The 21842-nt window shown below is 47.3% G+C and overlaps 1 protein-coding gene across 1 annotated transcript in view; it reads left to right on the top strand.

Annotated features, from left to right (window-relative positions):
• RAB4A (RAB4A, member RAS oncogene family) overlaps nt 1-9569 on the top strand; it is a 96929-nt gene extending 87360 nt beyond the window's left edge. Inside the window, exon 8 of the mRNA XM_073793678.1 lies at nt 9202-9569. The gene's annotated coding sequence lies outside the window, so the exon portion shown is untranslated. The remainder of the gene's footprint in view (nt 1-9201) is intronic.
• The last annotated feature ends 12273 nt before the right edge of the window (nt 9570-21842 follow it).

Raw genomic sequence — 21842 nt, 5'->3', positions numbered from 1 at the left:
AGAAACTGAACACAATCATAAGCAGTAACTACAAAGTTGTATTTCTATATCAGGGGAGGTAAACCTTTCCTCCAGAGAATCCTCTGTTCATACGGCACTGAAGGACTGCCCGTGTGGATGACGGTATCGATTTGTTCTGCAGGTAGAATCAGGACCAACGAGCAGAGATTACAAGACACAACTGTGGCCAATGTTGTGGACTTGCAACTGGTTTCTGAAGCAAGAGGGAAACTTTAGGACTGGCCTAAGGAGCTCACAGAAGAAACAGAGAGAGTAGAAAATGGGCAGGCACCAAAGGGACCTCACAGGCCGGGCAGCAGTGTCCCCGCATGGAGAGGAGAGGACTTTGGTAGAAGGAGCCTTCAGTGAGAGGCAACCCTGGGCGGGCCCCTCCATGAGGGAGAGTCGAAGCCAATAGAAAGGAAGGTCAATGGCGGACTCCTGAAAGATCATAGAAAGATAATAGAGATTTGCTACCTAGACATACAGATTCCATATAAGAAGCCTGCTACTGACTAAGTCTGGCTGCACTGGGATGGCAGCCTCACAAAGTGGCGAACGCCGCAGGCTGTCCTCCTTCTGGGCTGCTGGGCTGAACTTCCTGCACTCCCTACTTCCAGAGCCCTGCCACCTGCCGCCCCTGGCACTGTCACTCCCTCCCCTCAGGGTGCCATCCCATCCTGTGTCAATCCATATCCTTCTGAGCCAAGGGAGGCGATCTTCCAAGAGCTTCCCTGACTTCACACGTCCTTCCTCCCAAGTTGTTCTTTCCATGTCATATGCTCGCCTCCTGCCTCTCCTGACCCCTCCCAGCCGGTGTTCCCTCCATCAGCCTCGGTCTTCCCATTCGTCTCTGGACTTCGCCTCTCTCTGTCTCTGTCTCTGTCTCTGTCTCCCTCCCTCCCTCCCCCTCCCTCGCCTTTTCCCTCTCCTTCTCTCTCCAAACACAGACAAGACTCAGGAGTCCCCTATCCCCTCTACCCTTTTTATAAACCTATCTCCCAGCGTGGAAGCTACAGATGCTATATTTCCACCAGCCTCCCTCGCAGCTAGAGTAGTCCTGAGACCTAAACTCTGCTAATCAGATACTCCTGCCCCCAGGCTTAGAATCAGGGTCTGCTGGTGCAGAGAAGCAAGGACCAGGAGGGTCTCTCTTTGGCTGAAATGCCAGTTTCAGAACTGAGTTCCTGGAGCAGCAGTGACCCCAGTGCTTGCAGAAATGCCAGTGTCCAGAGCCAATGGTGTCAGCAATGCAAGCCCCATTGGTCTCCATTGATGCTCTTCCTCTCAGAGCCCCAGACCTCTTCCAGAGATTCTGGAAGCCACCCAAGTGACTTTTAAATATGTGTCTTTACTGCTGAAATGAGCAGAGTTGATTTCTCTGAGAGCAATCGAGCACTTCGTTCGATACACTGGTCTGTCCTGACTCCTTCCTTCTACGCGGGCCTCTCACTGCTGCGGCCTCTCCCGTTGCGGAGCATAGGCTCTGGACGCGCAGGCTCGGTGGCCATGGCTCATGGGCCCAGCCGCTCCGCGGCATGTGGGATCCTCCCGGACCGGGGCACGAACCCGTGTCCCCTGCATCGGCAGGCGGACTCTCAACCACTGCGCCACCAGGGAAGCCCTGGAGTCCTTCACTTCCTGAGAAGAGGCAAAGAGAGGCTCTGTGCTGGCGCCCACTGACCACAGACCCTGACCTGGACCACCAGCTGAGCTCTTCCCTGAGAAGCTACTCAGCCCTGGGACGGGCTCTCAGGTGAAGACCCCGTCTCTGTCCGATCGGGCCACTATAACACAGTACCACAAGTTGGGCAGCTTATCATCGACAGACATTTATTTCTGACAGCGCTGACATCAAGGTGCCCGCCAGCGTGGTCGAGTTCTGGGGAGAATCCGCTTTCTCTCTCTCACAGACTGGGCCCTCACATGGTGGGCAAAGGGGCCAGGGAGCTCTCTGGGGCTTTTTCTCTTAGAGCAGGAATCCCATTCATGAGGGCTCCCCAAAGGCCCCACCTCTTAATACCATCACCTTGGGGAGTAGGCTTCACATATGAATTTTAGGGAGACATGGACATTCAGACCATAGCAACACTTGTCCTCTGCCCTTCCTCACCTGCTGCCGCTTCTTATCTTCTAGGGCCTCTCCTGCACGGCCCCCCAGCTCTCCCCCACCCTCCCCCTCCCTCCCCCCTCCACTTCCAGCAGTGCCTCTGTCTCCCTCCAGAAAACTCCCCTTGCCTGCTGTTCCCGCTCTCGGTCCCGTCTAACAGAGAAGCCAAGATATCCCCAATTCCCTGACTACTCCATAATAGGCCATCAAATCCAGAAAGCAGTGTGATTACCATGGCAATTCGTCAGAACGGAATTCTACGTGTGTGTCCTCCGGCAGCATCCGGCACGCCTGCCTTGAGGGCGTGCCCAGACGCGAATTCCGGCTGTCTTGCTCTGTGCGGTGGAGTGCTGAGCCCTGGGCTGCCTAGTTGTGTGCATTTCTGAAGGCATTCTCAACCAAACTGCCCATACTCCATCAGCCCGGCACCATGCACATCAGGATACCTATCATCTTCTGAGGCTTCAGAATATTCATGAGAGGATGACATTCTTAGTCGAGCAGCACAGACTCCCTACGCTTCAGGTTTCCCCCCTAGAGAACAGCGCCAGGCTGGGGAGAAAGAAAATATCCTTCATGGAGGCTTGCTAATGAATACGCACTCTCTCCATTGCTCTAGGATTCCAAAGCCTTTTTTTTTTTCCCTTGCCTTCTAGCCAATTTACTAGAAAACAGTGTACTTCAAGAGTACTGCTCTGGCGCCTCACAGAATTGCTTTTTCTGAATTGCACTTAGTGTCAGGGCATCAGCTTCCCTGAGGCACTGGACCAGAAACAGGCAGACGGAACTGTTAGATCCATGAAGGGAGGTGACCTGGTCCACGCTTCCCCTGTGACAACTCACGGCACAAATTCGTCTCGGGCTTTTATTGACAAGCTGACTAGCTTTTTACATTTTGGACACTGGAAATCCTGGGGGGTTTTTTGTTTGTTTGTTTGTTTCTTTGCTTCAGCTGCTATAAAGTATAGAGCCAAATTTGTGTCCCAATTTTGTACATTAACATACCACAGTTTTATTCTATTTTATATTCTTTTCTTTTCCTCTGATTTCCTCTCTTATGGATTTGATCCTTTTGTATCATGTATGTTTTGGAAGCGGACTTAAATGCTTTTTTAAATGTTTGAAAATTGTTATTTATTTTCCAGAATTCATGTAAAATGTGAACTTTTTAATTCAATGAGACTTGCAGGAAATGTGTACTATAAAACTACACAGATCTCATATAGATATATAAGACACATAAGATATATTTAATACCTTAATTGGAAATCAATATCTAAATATACATGAATACTGTATATGTATATATGTATATCTATTCATTATGCCTACATATATAGACACATAGATACATATATATGTATGCATAAATGAATCACTTTGCTGCACACCTGAAACTAACACAACATTGTAAATCAACTATACTTCAAAAGATAAATATATATATGTGTGTGTGTGTGTATATATGTATGTATGAATCCTTTTTGAATTGGGGATGGGTATAGCAAACCCCAAGTAGAAGGGTAAAAATTAAAATGAATAGTTTGTTTCTACTCTTTACATGATAGCTGCTATTATTTTAAGGTACTCCAGTGAAGCCAGGGCCGAGAGGGATAACAGAGACTTGCCATACACACAGTCATCCCCTCCACCCGTGTAGTAGTCAGCTAGCAGTAAACGTCATAGTGCAGCTTGACTGATGTAATCAGTATCCTTTGCCAATGCAGCATTTGGGATATCCAGCTTTGAAATATTGTTATGGGACCAGAGATGTGAGCTAGAAATCTTTTAACCGTGGGCATCTTTGAATGGAATGAGGACAGGCTGGTAACATCAGGGACCTCACTGTCCCAGGCCATGACATAGCTGCTAAATTCCAGTGGAATTCAATTCCAGGCTCGTTGCTGAAAGCTTTCTGTGTGCCCAGCGCTGCGCTCAGGGGAGGAGACCTGAAAGACCCAGGTCCTGCTGTGGCCCAGCTGTGCTGAGGGCAGGACACGTGAAGGACTCCGGTCTCAGCCTCCAGACTCAAAGTTCAGTGGTTCCCAACTTTCGGGGAGGTCCATACTCTCTTGGGAATATAATAAAAGCTGTAGGCTTTCTCCCCAGAAAAAAATAAAGGTACACACAAGACACTTGCCTGCCTGTCAGCCTCTCCCCGTGCTGGCTTATGGACCCCAGAACAAGAGCCCCTATCCTGTATTCAAGAGAAAAACAATATATGATTAGCTTTCTAATAGAACTGGCATCAAATGCCCACTATATATCAGACATTTTCCTTACATTGTCTCAGTTAATTCTCACAGCAACTCTTTGAAATAGAATCTACTATCACACCCATTTCACAGCTGAGGAAACTGAGGACTAGATCTAATAAATAACTTGACCAAGATTACACAGCTAGTAAGTAACAGAGCTAGAACTGGAACTCAGGTATGGCTGGCTCCAGAGTTAACACTCATGTTGCTAGAAGGGATTGATTAAGACAAAAGGAATTCAACAGAGGAATAATCAGCCAGGCACTCTGAGACAGAGAGAAGAGAGGGTGCAGACACCGAGGTGTGGGGGTAAGTATACAGGACACTGGGGCCAGGTTGCATGAGTTTGAATCTTGGCTCTGCCACTAACTCCATGACCCTGGTCAAGTAATTTAACTTCTTTGTGCATCAGTGGTCTTAGGTATAAAATAAGCTTAACAGCAACTTCTTGTGTGGATTAGATAAAATTACAGTTTATGAAGTAGTTAGAACTGTGTCTGCATTTAATAAGCAATCGATAGATGGTAGGTCTTTTAATTAGAAAGCAGCACAGCAGGATGACCCCAGGCCTTGGGGATGAATCCAGGCCCATCACGCTGGGCCCCCATTGAAGGGCTAAATGTATCTTGGACACATGTTCTTCCTGTATTTGTAAGTCATGCTGACAACTTTGGGGGGATTACACTGTATGAGTCTGCTCAGGCTGCCATGACGAAATACCATAGATGGAGTGCTTAAGCAATGGAAACTTACTTCTCACCGTTCTGGAGCTTATAAGTTCAAGATCAAGGTCTGGCGTGATGAGATTCTGCTGAGAGCTCTCTTCCTGGCTTGTAGATGGCCGCCTTCTTGCTGTGTCCTTACGTGGTGGAGAGAGAGCTCTGGTGTCTCTTCCTCTTCTTATAAGGACACCAGCCCTGACAGATTAGGGCACCCTTATCACTTCCTCACAGGCCCTAACTCTAAACCCAGTCACATTGGGGCTGGAGCTTCAACGTACGCAGCTGGGACTTTGACAGTTTTGGAGATCCCATTGTGAAGTCCAAGTGGATCCAACTTTCAGAACGTCATTGCCCAAAAAGGTGCACCTCCTAGGCCAGGTAAGCCCAGGAACATATTTTCTTGGTGCCTGGAGTGAATCCCGAGTGGTAATAGAATTCACCTCTTTGACTCTCTGTTTCTCTTCACTCCACCCCCGTCCCATGATTTTTGGTTCTATTTCTGGTCCTTAGACTAGTTTGTTTCTGGTTCTGATTTGCACGTGGCCAATAATTTATTCCCCACTGGCAGCGATGATTAGGAATCTGGCTTTATGGTCTAAGCATATAGGAAGATGATGAGAATCTTTCTCAGCCACACGAAATACAGTAAAGACTTGGGGTTAATAATAGTCTTTGTGAGGGTGGGGTGCTTAATAGTCTCACCTGTCTGTTTATGAACTCAAGTCAGTCACGTCAATATTTCATGCACACCATAAACGAGATCAGTCCTCTGAGGTATGGACTTGCTCTGCTCTAAACTACAGACTCTGGAAGTTGGATTACAGCAGAGAATGATGGTCCAAAGGATGTTGGTGCAAAGGACTCCACCAGAAACTTCTAACGATCGATAGCTCAAGGAATAAGTTTATGGCTATAGACTTCCAAGCTGATGCTGCTTAGACAACATTCAATATCAGAGATTAAGTCAGAATTTCCAGAACCCTTATTAGTGGTTCCCAACCAATAGAGATGTGGCATCTGGCAATGTCTGAAGACATTTTTGGTTGTCACAAGGGGAGAAGGGTGCTAGTGGCATTTAGTGGGAGGAGGGCAGAGATGCTGCTGAACACCCTACAGTGCACAGGACAATGCCCACAACAGTTAATCTTCTGGCCCAAAACATCAGTAGTGCCAAGGTTGGGAAACCCTGCGCTAGTGGTATGTACCTCGCTTAGTTATTGATTAAAATTTTTTAACTTGTGTAAGGATTGGTGTTAACTTGTAAAAATGTAAATAATTGTTTATTGTGGTAAAGTATATGTAACCCAAAATTTACCATTTTAATTGTAGTGACATTAAGTGCGTTCACATTGCTGTGAATCTCATCTCCAGAACTTTTTCATCTTCTCAAACTCCATACACATCAAACACTAACTCCTCTTTCCCTCCTCCCCCAGCCCCTGGCAACCACCGTTCTGCTTTCTATCTCTATGACTTTTGACTATTCTAAGTCAAATTCCACCTCACATAAGTGGAACCACAGGGTATTTATCCTTCTGTGACTGACATATCAATTAGCATCATGTCTTGAAAGTTCATCAATTTTGTAGCATGTATTAGAATTTCCTTCCTTTTTAAAGCTTAATAACATTCCACGTTTTGTAGACCACATTTTGTTCATCCATTCATCCGCCAATAGACATTTGTGTTATTATCACCCATTGCCTATTATGACTAATGCTGCTGCGAACATGGGTGTACAAATATCTGTCCAAGTCTCTGCTTTCAATTCTTTTGAGTGTATACCCAGAAGTGGAATTGCTGGGTCAGATAGTGATTCTGTGTTTTATACAACATCTTCACCATTTTACAATCCCACCAGCGATGCACAAGGATTCCAATTTCTCCACATCCTTGCCGATACTCCGAACGGGTGTGAAGTGGCATCGCATAGTGGTTTTGATTTGTATTTCCCTAGCAGTCATTAGTGTAGACTGCAGAGCGTTGTTTCATGTGCGTATTGGCCTTTGTATACCTTATTTGGAGATATGTCTATTTAAGTATTTTGCCTGTTTTTAAATCGGGTTGTTTTAATCGTTGTTAAGTTGCAGGAATTCTTTATATATTCTGGATATTAACCCCTTATCAGATATATGGTTTGCAAATATTTTCTCCCAATCCGCAGGTTGTCTTTTCCCTCTGTTAATAGTGTACTTTGATGCACAAAATTTTAAATTTTGATGAAGTCCAATTTATGTATGTTTTCTTCTGTTGCTTGTGCTTTCAGTGGCATAGCCAGGACATTGTTGCCAAAGCCAATGTTATGAAGCTTTCCCGTTTTCTTCTAGGAGTTTTATAGTTTTAGCTCTTACAGTTAACTCTGATATATTTTGAGTTGATTTTTTGTGTATGGTGTAAGGTAAGGGTACAACTTCATTCTTTTGCATGAGGGTATCCAGTTTTCTCAGCACCATTTGTTGAGAAATCTGTCTTTTCCTTATTGAATGGTCTTGGGACCCTTGTGCCAAGGTTTATTTACGTGAAAGGGTTTATTTGGGGCCTGTCTATTCTATTCCACTGATATATATGCCTTTATGCCAGTATCACACTTATTAAAATTACTGTAGCTTTGCAATAAGTTTTGAAATCCAGAACTGTGAGTCCTCCAACTTTGTTTTTCTCTGTCAGATTGCTTTGGCTGTTCAGGCTTCCTTGAATTTTAAGATGAGTTTTTCTATTTCTGGAAAAATATCATTGGGATTTTGATAAGGATTGCATTGAATCTGTGAATCACTTTGGGTAGTATTGGCATCTTTACAATATTAAGTCTTTTCAATCTGTGAACAAAGGATGTCTTCCCATTCATTTGTGTATTCTTTAATTTCTTTAAGCAATGTTTTATAATTTTCAGTGTACAAGTCCTTTGCCACCTTGATTAAGTTTATTCCTAAGAATTTTATTATTTCTGATGCTATTGTAAATAGAATTGTTTTCTTAATTTCCTTTCTGGATTGTCATTATTATTGTATAGAAACGCTACGGATTTTTGTATGTTGATTTTATGTCCTGCAATTTTGCTGAATTCATTTATTAGTTCTGACAGGTTTTTGTGTGTAATCTTTAGGGTTTTCTACATATATGATCATGGCGTCTGTGAACAGAGATAATTTTACTTCTTCCTTTCTAATTTAAATGTCATTTATTGATTGATTGATTTTGCTTAATTGTTCTGGCTAGAACTTCCAACACTATTCTGAAAAGAAATGACAAAAAATAGGCATCCTTTTCTTGTTCCTGACCTTAGTGAAAAAGTTTTCAGTCTTTCACCATTGAATATGTTAGCTGTAGGTTTTCATATATGGCCTTTATTATGTTGAGGAAGTTTCTTTCCATTACTAGTTTATTGAGTCTTTTTATCATAAAAGGGTGTTGAATTTTGTCAAAAATCTTTTTCTGAATCAATTAAGATGATCACACAATTTGTTTCCTTCGTTCTGTTAATACGTATTACATTAATTGATTTTCATGTGTTGAGCCATCCTTGCATTCTGAGAATAAATCCCACAATCCCACTTGGTCACAGTGTATAATCCTTTTAACATGCTGCTAATTTTGGTTTGCTAGTATTTTGTTAGGGATTTTTACATAATATTCAAAAGTCAAGGTGTGTAGTTTTCTTTTCTTGTAATGTCTTTGTCTGGCTTTGGTATCAGAGAAATTCTGGTTTCATAGAACAAGTTAGGAAGTGTTCCATCCTCTTCAATATTTCAGCACAGCTTGAGAAGGATTGGTGTTAACCCCTCTTTAAATGTTTGGTAGAATTCACAAGAGAAGCAATCTGACCCAGGGCTTTTCTGTGTTGGAAGATTTTTGATTACTGATATAATCTCCTTACTAGTTAGAGGTCTATTTGTATGTCCTGTTTCATCATGATTCAGTCTCAGTTGGTTGTGTGTTTCTAGGAATTTGTAAATTTCACCTAGGCTATTCACTTTGTTGACATACAATTGTTCCTACTACTCTCTTATAATCCTTTTTATTCCTATAAAATAAGTAGTAACGGCCCCACTTTCATTTCTGACTTTTGTAACTTGACTTTTCTTCTCTCCTCTTTTCTTCCTAATCGATTTAGCTAAAGATTTGTCAACTTTAGGCTTCCCTGGTGGCGCAGTTGTTAAGAATCTGCCTGCTAGTGCAAGGGACATGGGTTCGAGACCTGGCCTGGGAAGACTCCACATGCCGCGGAGCAACTAAGCCCATGCGCCACAACTAATGAGCCTGAGCTCTAGAGCCCGCAAGCCACAACTACTGAGCCCACATGCCACAACTACGGAAGCCCGTGTGCCTAGAGCCCGTGCTCCACAACAAGAAAAGCCGCGACAATGAGAAGCTCGCACACTGCAACAAAGAGTAGCCCCGGCTCACTGCAACTAAAAGAAAGCTCGTGCACAGCAATGAAGACCCAACACAGCCAAAAATAAATATAAATAAATAAATAAATTTATATAGAAAAAAAGATTTGTCAATTTTGTTCATCTTTTTCAAGAACCAACTTTTGGTTTCACGGATTTTTCTATTGTTTTCTATTCTCTATCTTATCTCCACTCTAGTGTTTATTACTTCCTTCCTTTTGTTAGCTTTGGGTTTAGTTCTTTCTTCTTTTTCTCAACTGTAAAGTTAGGTTGTTGAATTGAGATCTTCCTTTTTAAATGTGTTAATGGCTAGAGATTTCCCTCTTAGCATTGTGTTTGCTGCCTCCCATAAGTTTTGGCCTCCCATAATTATGTTTTGTTTCCATTTTCATTTCTTGCAAGATATTTTCTAATTTCACTTGTAACTTTTTCCTTGACCCATTGGTTGTTTGAGAGTATTGTTTAATTTCCATATATTTGTGAATTTTCCAGTTTTCATTTTGTTATTGACTTCTAGTTTTATTCCATTGTGATCAGAAAAGATATTTTGTATGTGGCTTAACAGAAATAGGTACAGGGCTTCCCTGGTGGCACAGTGGTTGAGAGTCCGCCTGCCAATGCAGGGGATACGGGTTTGTGCCACGGTCCGGGAGGATCCCACATGCTGCGGAGTGGCTGGTCCCATGAGCCATGTCCGCTGAGCCTACGCGTCTGGAGCCTGTGCTCCGCAACGGGAGAGGCCACAGCAGTGAGAGGCCTGCGTACAGCAAAAAAAAAAAAAAAAAAAAAAAAAAGAAATAGGTACAAAATAATTTTGCTAATATCACTCACAAATTATTGTTATCCAAAGAATTTTGTCCTGTAGAGATGCAAATGATTTATACCTTACAGAAGACTCCAAAAGTTATTATTCCGCTATAGAACATTAACCAATTTGTATGGAATTTTGTAATCTTCTTCCAGCATTCTTTCTGTGCCTATAAATACTTCTGTATCTCCCATAGTCCCTTGAAACAGCTCTCTCAGTTCACTGGCTCCTTCAATCATGAGTTAAATAAGTCTTTGGCTTGTGTTTAATCTAATAAACAAACAAATAAATAACTCTAACAGAAAATTGGGATATAATTAGGTCAAATAAAAATGTTTCTCAGAGACAGGAGTAACCTGTTCATATTTGGAGAAGGGGAAAAATCGAGGAGAGAAAGGGGCTAAAAGTGGGATAAATGAGACCTCACGCACAGGCAGAGGTCTTAGCCTTGTGGAGCCAGGGTGTTGCCCATTTTCTGAGCCTGGAGAGAAGGAGAAAACGGGTATGTGAAAGGGAATCGAGTGACAGTGAAAAATCAACTGCAGATTTTGAGTCTGCTGACATTGTTCTGCATCTCATCATGCCTTCTTTTCAGAACCCTGGGAACTGGCAACCACGACCAAAATAACAGTACTGGTCAGAAGCCAGGTTGAGCCCTGAGCACTCTGTGGTCAAGGGGTGGTAACCCTTCCACAACTCCATCCATTTGTGCTGCTGGAGCACAAATGCCGTGAGCTGCTGATAGAGAAGACATGGCTGGGGTATGGCAAGGTAAAATATGTCAGCAGTTAACACAGGATCCTCCAAGCACAAGAGCAGGCGTTCAAAGTGCATTTACTGTGGATGAAGCCGTTGATTGTTTTGTCTCAAACAGAAAACAAGATTTAAAAAAAAAAAGACTGGTGTTTGCAAGCTTATCCAAAAGAAAACATTTCTGCATATGTAGTAAGAATTTTAACATGGACCAATAGGAGGGCTGACCTTTGCCCTCACCCCCTGGTGGGTAACTTCTAAGCCTTTGGAATGCCCTACCAATGAGTGGGGCATTTGTTGACCTGGGGTTTTGGACTGCACCGGAGTGTCTAGCAATGTGTTGATGGTGGGGGGCTTTTGAGTCATGCAGTATCAGCTCAACCTCCAGAAGGTTTAGAGACTGAGGTCAGCCACGCGGACAGTTGACCCTGGAGCTCCAATAAAGGCTCTGGACACCAAGGCCTGGGTGAGCTTCCCTGGTTGGCAATATGCCCCGCGTACTGTCACACATAATTGCTGGGAGGAGTTAGCACTGTTCATGGCTCCATGGGGAGAGGAGACTGGAAGGCCCGAGTCAGGAGCCCTCCCTCCTGGACTCTGCCCATGTGCTTCTCCACTTATGTGATTTTAATCTACACCCTTTTGCTGTTATAAACTGTAACCATGAGTATACCAGCTTTCAATGAGTTCTGTGACTCCTTCTAGAGAATTACCAAACTCAAGTGTCCAAAGGGAAGGTGGTCTTGTGAACTGTGCTCCCTAACTTCTCACTACTAGAGATTAAACACACGGACACAGGTCATCAAGAAATCTTGATTAAAAAGCATAGATAGTAGAGGAAAAGTATCTGAGCCTTCTGATCAAGGCTGCAACGTTAAATTAGAATCCCTATTGGTGGGGTTTGGGAGCGGTGGAGGTGGGATTAAATATAAAAAATATTCCCTCATGGGTCCTCTGAAATTCAGAGGCTGCCTAGATATTCCTTACACCACAGCCCATTAGTCCTGAAAGCTGAGAGCACAGTTACAAGGCCCTAGCGAAGGGAAGTGAGTGTCCCAAGATCATACCTTTACTGACAGAGCTGCAGAATCCACTCCTTCATTTGACTCATTCACATGGAAGAAAATATATTACATTCTGCGAGAGCCACCTGCTATAAACCCCAAAGATGATTCCGAAGAATACTATCTATGGTTCATGATAAAGATGATTTGAAAAATAATTTCTATGTACAGGATGTTCAAATAGCAATAAAGCACGGCACAAGATCCTGAGACCAATGGTGAACATCACCCTTCATCCCTCACAATGACTTTGAAATGCACTACATAATACTCATCAGTTCTGTCGTGTGATGCCTCTCTCTGCAATGGATGGCTGGTTGGAAACTCTCCTTTAGCTCTTCCCTTTTCCTGTGCAGACTCTCTGTCTTCTTAAAATAGAAAGGTGCATACAGAATACGGTGTAGAGGAGAACGATGACACATGAATGCTTCATGATTCATCTGTTGGAGGTCTGGGACTCAGATTTCACCTCAGGATAAAGAACTTTCTGGCAAATTAAAATGGACCAGAAATGTGTTTGAGGGCTCTACCAGAGAGACTACGGAAGACACTTGTTGGGGACTCAAGCATTGGTGGAGGATAAATGAGATCAGCGGAGTCACTTAGCCGTTAGGAGAGAGGGCTCTGCAGTCAGTTGGAATAGGGCTGAGAACCTAGCTCCCCACCTACCCCCACTGTGCCCAGGGGAGCCACCTGCCTCTGTCACCTCAGCTTCTGAACCTGAAAAATGGGGCTGGTAACAGCACCTGTGTCGTAGGGCTGCTGGGAGGATGAAGCAAGATGCACACTGGGGGCTTCACAAGCCCGCCATAAATGCTAGAAAATTTCATTTATTTTATGCCTTTTGAAAAAACAGCAGAAGCCTTTTATTAAAGACAATCTGACCAAGGGAGCTTGAACAAGTAAAGCAGATAGACGAAACCAAGGTGACAATCCTCACTCTCTAGAAAAGTAGGGAAATCTGAGCAGGCTGCCTTTCATCACATCTGGAAACACTTCCTACTTGGTCAGTGTATTAGACAGAACAAGGAGCCACCAGCTTCTATAGTAGACAAATTCAAACATCTCAGTATTTACAACTCAGCCATACAGAAGAATGAAATAATGCCACTTGCAGCAACATGGATGGACCTAGAGATTATCATACTAAGTGAAGTAAGTCAGACAGAGAGAGACAAATACCATATGATATCACGTACATGTGGAATCTAAAAAAATGATACGTATGAACTTATTTACAAAACAGAAACAGCCTCACAGACATAGAGAACAGACTTGTGGTTGCCAAGGGGGAGGCGGGTGAGGGAGGGATGGATTGGGAGTTTCGGATTAGCAGATGCAAACTCTTATATACAGGATGGATAAACAGCAAGATCCTACTGTATAGCACAGGGAATTATATTCAATATTCTATGATAAACCATAATGGAAAAGAATATGAAAAAGAATGTATATAGATGTATAACTGACTCACTTTGCTGTACAAGAGAAATTAACACAACATTGTAAATCAACTCTACTTCAATTTTAAAAGTCTCAGTATTAAAAACAATAGAAGTCTATTTCTCACTCAAACAAAGAGGGACTGTCCTCCCAGCATGAGTCAGAGATACCAGATCCCTTCACCTTGTGACACGGCCATCGTGACACACAGCTTCCAGGACACAAGGAGAAGGGAAGGGAGGGTTTCCTTGGAGAAAATCATTCCCTGCGTGTTTCACCTTCACTCTCACGATACCACTCACTCACAATGCTCCCGACACCGGAAATGTAGGTTTTCCACACATCAAGAAAACCTGTGACACCAGCTGCGTGTCCAGCAATTCAGCTCTGACCCTGTCTACCTGAAGTTTAGCATCAGACCCCACAGGTTAAGGGCTCAGTCCCACAAGACTGCCTCCACTTCAGATGCCAAGAACCTGTAGTTGGTCCCCAGGTGACCCCCACCTTCTGTTCGACTTGGCTGCAAATCAGAGGTTCCCATGAGCCCCTCCTTGGATCTGATCATTTGCTAGAATGGCTCACAGAACTCAGGGAAACATTTGCCGGTCTGTTATAAAGGAGATAGGGGCTTCCCTGGGGGCGCAGTGGTTGAGAGTCCGCCTGCCGATGCAAGGGACGCGGGTTCGTGCCCCGGTCCGGGAAGATCCCACGTGCCGCGGAGTGGCTGGGCCCGTGAGCCATGGCCGCTGAGCCTGCGCGTCCGGAGCCTGTGCTCCGCAACGGGAGAGGCCACAACAGTGAGAGGCCCGCATACCACAAAAAAAAAAAAAAAAAGAGAGAGACAGTAGAAGATATGAATGAACAGCTAGATGAAGAGACACATAAGGCAAGGTCCAAAAGGGTCCCGAGCGCAGGAGTTTCTGTCCCTGTGGACTCGGGGGGCACCACCTTCTTGCACGTAGATGTGTTCATCAGCCCGGAAGCTCTTAGAACCCCACACTCTGGGAGTCTTTATACAGGCTTTATCATATAGGCAAGATCAATCATTAACTCCATCTCCAGCTCTCTGTCCTTCCCGGAGGATGCAGGGGTAGGGCTGAACATTCTAAGCATGATTAGAATGGCCTGACCTTTCTCGTGACCAGCCGGCATCTGGAAGCCACCCAGGAACCCACCAAAAGTCGCCTCATTAGAACAGCAGACATGCCTATCGCCCAAGAAATTCCACAGGATTTAAGAGATCTGTGTCAGGAACCAAAGTCAGAGACCAAATATTAGAACAAAGGATGTTCCAAGTGTTCTTACCACTTGGGAAGTTACCTGGATTTTAGGAGTTCTGTGACTGGAACCGGGGACAGAGATTATATATGTACATATATATTCCATAATTTCAGAGGAATGGAGGAGACACACCAGCTCGCAACACCCATGGCCGTGAGATCTGGTTACATGGTCATCTGGTCAACCAACCACAGAGGAAAATGTAGAGGAGCCCGTGGGTGTTCGCTGAGCACTGTGTCTGCCAAGGTCAGCCGCCTGGACCTGCAAACGGGCTCCTCTGCATGGCTCCACCTGGAGCCCCTCCGACTGCTGTCACCTGGGCGAGCACCGACTTGTCCCTAAACTCAGTGCAGGCCTTCGGTCCTCCAGCTGCTGCACTGCCTCTCTCAGGGGACACCAAGCGTTTCTCCTCCCAGCCTTTGGGAACCACCTTGGGGTCAGGGCTGTCCCTCTCCCTGCAGCCCACGAGGGCTGAGGCAGGAACCGCCAGAGACGGCTGAGGCCCCAGCGTGTGGCTAGCACTGGTGTAGGAACAGATGTGACAATGTGAACAGAACCCACCCTCAAGCAGGACATAGCTGCTCAGGCAGGCGGGCAGGTTTATGTGTGCTTTTTAATCACGCCACACTGTGGTTTATTTAACAGCTCCCCAGTTATTTTTCCCATGAATTGCCAAAACGTTTCTCCCGTACTTAAAATTTTTGTTTTGTTTTGTTTTGTTTTTAATATTTATTGGAATATAGTTGATTTACAATCTTGTGTTAGTTTCAGGTGTACCGCAAAGTGAATCAGTTATACATATATCCACTCTTTTTTTCATATTTAAAATTTGAAATCCAAACTTGATATTCATCTTGGTTGGTATTTTATTCATTGATCTGATCTACTTCATACTTTATATTTCATATTTTATGAAATAAGAAAAATACTCTCTATGTGCTCCACCTGAGGTATTAACTGAACAGCACGATCTGAAGGAGAAGGGGTGCCAGGCTGGCATGACCTGCACTTTCTGAGCTAGCGCAGACCCCCAGCCACCTCTGTGTGCTTTGCATGACAGTCACAAACCGTATGTTCAACAATGAATCCCAGGAGTTTTCTGGGAAGCAATGCCAAGCAGACATACAGTTTCTTAGGATCTATTATATTTTCCTTAAAAAAATGTTGATCTGATTCTAATCTTTTTGTCATTTCTACTATTCTCAATGAGGCCTTAAAAATCGCCAAAAAAAAAAAAAAAACGGTTCCAATTTACATCCAGGAGCATCTTCAGAAGGCCCAGCTGTAGATTATCTGGGTCTGGGGTCTGGGTGGTTAAAGCATCTTGCTCTGCCCTGGGCTGTGCTGTTGCCTAAAAGGACAAGGCAGAGGACGGTGAGGCAGAGGGAAACTGACTTCCATTAAAATGCGTGAGAACTTCTCTGGGGGCATAAATTGCCGAAATGGAGTGCTGGAGCCTTCCCACCCCAGGACCTGTTACAGGTCCAGACGTCTCCCAACCTACCAGCGGGGGTCCTCAGGGACCAAAATTTCCCATGGGGCCCTGCTTCCCTCAAGGGCTCAGATGGCTTCCCCGGGCAGCAGGCCACCTGGAATTAGAAGGCAAATGACATCATGGCTAGATTCAGACTGGGGTATCTGTTCCGACCTCCCCAAACCTCAAGTTCTGTAGGACCCGCTTGCCAAGGCAGGCATCATCGTGTGTCACATTTATAAATAGCTCCAAACGTCTCTGGAGGGGCCAGGGGCTCCTGGGCACAAAGGAAATGGCTATCCTTCCTCAGCGGTTGCTTTGCGTGAAATAAAAGCATTGAACCAAGCCCATACAGACCGAGGATGTTCAGATCAACTCCCTTCTGGAGTTAGATTTGGTGGGTTTGACAGCAGTGGTCAGCATCGGACCGGAAGTTTTCTCAGAGGTTAGGGAACTAAGTTTGGGGTGTGTGTAATAACTGAGATGTTGAAAAGAAGACTTAGCTCCCGAAGAGGCTGACGGCTTGATTTTTTTTGAGAAGCTGGAACCCGGTTCTCCACTTTCTGATCTGACGCTATGTTCAGACTGGTCCTCTCCGGCATCTCGGCCAGGCGGGCAGACTCAGCACCTTCTCACTGATGGGGGCTGAAGATCCAGATCCGGTTTCTCTGGAGAAACAAAGGTGGATTTGACTGGGGAACTTATCTGAAGAGTGGCCCGCGGAATCGATGGATCCTAACTGCCAAAATCCTTGCCCGGTTGTATTCTACACAAACCCAGGCAGCTCGTAAAGCGCCCAGGACCGTGGTCTGAAACAGAAACACGTCACCCGTGGAGGAGGTCTAAGGCCTCAGAGATGCTGACTGACTGTCCACTGAGCAACTGCATGGCCGGCTTGTTCGCTCAGCAGGAGGATGCTTTCAGTGTGGACCCCGACCCAGAGAACCGCCACCCTGGGTCAGCATCACTGTTTATCGCTGACCACAGCCCCACAGGTGTGGACCAGAGTGTGGGATGCCCCAAGGCTCAACTGCAGTGGGCAGCAGACCAGGCTCTAGGCTGCCCCTCAGCCCTGCGAGAAGCGAGGCACACCTGAGCCGAGCAGGGTGGGGAGGGGCCGGCACTGTCCCCTGTAGGCCCCCAGGGAGGGCACGGCCGCCCTGCCGAGGGGTGATGCAGGAGCCGGGCTGGGTGAGTGCAAGGTCTGCGGTCCCCAGAGAACAGTATCCATCCAGTGGGGACTTTCAGGACCACCTCCCTCGTGGGGGCCGGAGGAACAGTGTTGATTTCTAAATGAGTGCCTGAGATGGCTTTCCTGCCAGTAGCTCAGACAACTGGGTACACTGGGCTGGTGGATACCAGCCAAACTGCATGGCTTTCTTCTCTTGGAGCCCCCCGACCCTGGCCCCTCTGCTCCCACTGCAGTTAAATCGTGATGGCCACCAGCTTAACGACCTTGGTTCCCAAACCCACAGCAGGGGTCCATGAAAATACCTTTCCCAGGTCTGTGCGTCGTAACCTGAGGGCCCCATAGGGCTCTGGTTTCCACTCAGAGTTCAGAAACCTGAGCCTTCAGACTTCAGCAGGTCCTTGAGCAAACATGCTGCGTCCCCCCATTTCCCCTTCCGACCACCACACAGGCTGGAGAAGGAGGAAGAGCATCCCCCAGCCTCAGAGGCTGAGTTCCCGGATGTAAGTGTGAGGACCTGCCCTGCAGCAAGACTCAAGGCAACGAGGGACCCCAAGTACCTCTGCGAACAGCGTTCCACGTCCGAGTGCCCCAGGCCTGTGATGGCTTTGAGGTCAGCTCCAGGGTCCCTGCTGCCCAGGCGATGCCCAGGAAGACTCAGGAGTCCAACCTGGACCAGATGCCCTGGGTCTCAGCGCTGGAACCAGAGCTCCTCCAAGGCCAGGTGCAGGTCTGATGATTCTAGTCCCGAGTCCAGCGTGCGGGGAGCTTTTCCCTACACTGCCAACAAGCAGCGCTCTGACGGCAGCCGGGGGTCCTACAATTCAACTCGGTTCTGCCACTCTCCACCCGGAGACGGCATCAGGTCCCGCAGGCTGAGGACTCAGCCCAAGACTGCCGCCACTTCAGACGCCAGCTGCAAATCCACCTGTGCTTCTGACCAGCTGCCTATAATTTGGAGGTTCCAAGGATACCCTCCTGGGGGTTGATTAATTTGCTAGAGCAGCCCCCAGAAGTGAGAGAAACCCTTTACTTACTAGAGCACTGGTTTTTTGTTTTGTTTTGTTTTGTTTTTTGTGGTACGCGGGCCTCTCACTGTTGTGGCCTCTCCCGTTGTGGAGCACAGGCTCCGGACGCGCAGGCTCAGCGGCCATGGCTCATGGGTCCAGCCGCTCCGCGGCATGTGGGATCTTCCCAGACTGGGGCACGAACCCGTGTTCCCTGCATCGGCAGGCGGACTCTCAACCACTGCGCCACCAGGGAAGCCCTGGATTTTTTTTTAAGGTCAATTTTCCATTTTAAGTAAGACTGTATTAACCATTTCTCTAATTGTGCCAAGTATTTTCCCCGCCAATTGTTTGAAAATGAACTTGATGGCTGGGTTCCCTCAGTCCTGCCGCCACCATCGCAGACATATGGCGAGCTCTAGATCCATTCAGGGCACCAACCGGGGCGCGGAGGGTAGTGGGGGAACTGCCCTATGGAGCGCCAAGCACCAAAGTCTGCAAGGATCCCTCCGCCTGTGCAAGCGCAGCGCTGATGCATGCCAAGGCCGTCCTCTCCAGGCGGGCAGCCACGCACTGCCGGCTGGTGCCTCCAGGACCCACTCCTAAAGGCTCCTCTGCGTAAGGCCTTACAGGGGATCCTGCGGTGGGGGGGGGGGGGGGGGGGGGCAAAACCTTAGGCAGGACATAGGAAGTTTTCCCGCTCTGGCCCTGCCTGCCTTTCTCTCCTCCCCTTCCCCAGCCCATGTCCATCTTCAGCGCCAGCAGTGCTGGCTGCTTCCCATTCCCTGAATGGGAGGAACCTTCCAGCCTTGGTGTGTTTCCCTATAAAACTCCTGCTCGGTCTCCAGGGCTCAGTCCAGGCACGAGGGGCTTCTAGAAGCCTCCCTCCCGCTGCGCCCTCCTCACCGCACTCATCACAGGGGGTCTAACCGGCTGGCTGTCTCTGCACTTCTCCACGCCCGCACCTGACAGGCACCCTGCGTGTTCGGAGGAAGGGGGTAGGAAGGCGGCTCGGAGTCTCCGGGGATCTGGCGCTGGGGAACCATGCTTTCAAAGTGCAAGTCCTTTCACACACGAGGGGCACCATCATTGCTATGGGAAGTGGTGGTAACATTAGGGTTGTTATTACGTCTACGTTAAAATGAAAGTGGAAATCATCCGTAGGTCCACGCTGGGCAGGCAGACAGCCTTCAGGGAAGATAAAACCATTGGTTAAGGGTGAGACTTCTCACTTGACCAGGGAAATGAATGTATGAAGCAAGCACGGTGTAATTACGCTCTAATTACACTCTCTTTCTAGGGTTTCAGCAGCCACCAGGTATGAGTGCCAAGGGGACCACACCATCTACTCACGTGATCAGATTTGTACATGGTTTGTCATCTGCTGGGGGCTGAGGCAGGGCAGGGTCTACCGGCCTAAATGCCTGTCTCTGCCCCGCGGGAAGGCGCATCTCCCGGGAGGTTCTGCGTCCACCATGGAGGGTGCCGGTGCCGCCCCGAGGCGGCATCCTGGGTTGGCAGCCAGGGTCCTGCTGACCAGCTCTGCCGGACTCACCATCCTCACGGCCTCAGCGATGGCCCAGGGGATTCTCCTGTGCTGAGGGCTGCTCCATGGAACAAAGTCGGGGGAGGGTCCTTCCCCACCCTGCCCCCCTCCAGTGCTTTCCTGGGTGGTTTTTCTTTTACGTGGTATCCCCCTCGAGGAGGGCTTCTTTATGCCAGGATCTGAAGTGCTACTTATTGGAGCCATCCCACGGAGACGATCTCCTGTTTCCAGGACTCGGGAGGCCAAAACCTGGGGGCCCAGGTGGAGGAGACTGCGCGAGTAGCAGCAGCACAAGCCCATGGGTCACTGTGACCTCGGCTCTGCCCGGCGAGGGGCTGGGGGCTCGGGGGGCCAGGCTGTGAGTCTTTCTTCTGGAGCAGCTGCTCACCAACGTCTGCCCGCACAGGCGTCATCTGGGACTTTCCTGTGGGTGCCGGGTGTCCTCCCTGGATTCTGTTTGGAACCCAGTCCCTCCCCCCCACCCCACCTCCCTGGGACTCTGATGCCCACGGCTTGAGGACCACACTGGGCTGAGAAATTCCTCTGGGATCTAGAGGGTCAGCACTGAAACTGTGGTCCACAAACCAGCATCCTGCCTCACCTGGAGTGTGTTAAAAATACAATCTCAGACCACCCAGATCTACTGAATTCGAACCTGCATTTTAATAGGACCCCCCGGGCAATACTGACCCAACTGTGGGGGAGGGAGAATTGAGGAAAAGGCAGAAAGGGGGTCCTGCAAGATTCAAAGGGAAACCCAAGTCACCACGGGAAAAGTTGGAGGTACTTGCAGGCACAATGTCGCTCCCTGGGTGTGAACCCTCAGTCAAGGAGGCAGATTGAGAATTGTACCCTGCCTGCCACGGACAGGGATGCATGTGTCACGTGATCCACATGGGTGAGCAGGGATGCTGGACACTCATTGTCAAGTACAAACACACTCAAAGACCAAAGGCTGCCACTTGGAAATGGGTGACATTCTCAAGGAGTGTAAAAAGGAAAGTGCAGGTAGATTTTGCTTTTCATTCCAAACTCGCTTGTTTATTTGTGATGGAACACACACGTCCACTGGCATCCCCTTCCACCCTAAGGTCTAAGTTTGTTTGGCTGAGACCCAACCCCAACCCAACTATCAATCTTGGGGCCCATCAGAATAGAAGCCCCCAATGTCTGTGACCCCATTACCCTCCCCGCCCCAGCCTCTGAACGTTTGGTGAGTTCATCAGTCAAGTGTATTTTCTGAAGATTGCAGAGGGCTCATTTTTTTCACTGGCCCCTTTCCCTCTGTCTCTCCCTGGCCATCCCCATTCCGCCACCAAGCAAAGCAAGTACCTCTGGTCTTGTATCAGTTTGGGAATCCCCTTCTGCGGTTTCATTATACCCTTGGGATTTCATTCTGTGGACACATGCTTCCAAATAAATACCTAAGAGAACTTGCCCTAAGAGAACTTTCAGTGAATAACATCTCCTCCACCCGTGGCATTGGATAGCCTGTCTTGTTAAGTCTAAAGCTCGGATGAGATGACCCGAGATAGATCTTCACTTATTTCTCAGACTACAGAGAAGATTCACTGCCCAAGTCTAATTCTGCCTCACCACGTCTGTCCCCCCACCTTAAACACTAGGTTCCTGATAGGGAATCGGGACTAGAAGAAGAAAAAGTGCGAGTACAGGCTCCAGGGGGACCCCAGCTGAGGCTGTTCTGTGGCCTTAAGGACAGATTCCAAGGTAGCCAAATGGACCTCTGGCCCTAGGGCCTTCCCGGACTCTGACTACTGCTACCTGGGGCCATTTTT

The sequence above is a fragment of the Tursiops truncatus genome, chromosome 16 (genome assembly GCF_011762595.2).
Source record: "Tursiops truncatus isolate mTurTru1 chromosome 16, mTurTru1.mat.Y, whole genome shotgun sequence".
Taxonomy (NCBI): domain Eukaryota; kingdom Metazoa; phylum Chordata; class Mammalia; order Artiodactyla; family Delphinidae; genus Tursiops; species Tursiops truncatus.
Note: the sequence above shows the minus strand (reverse complement) of the source record. Positions and strands in the feature narration are given on the sequence as shown.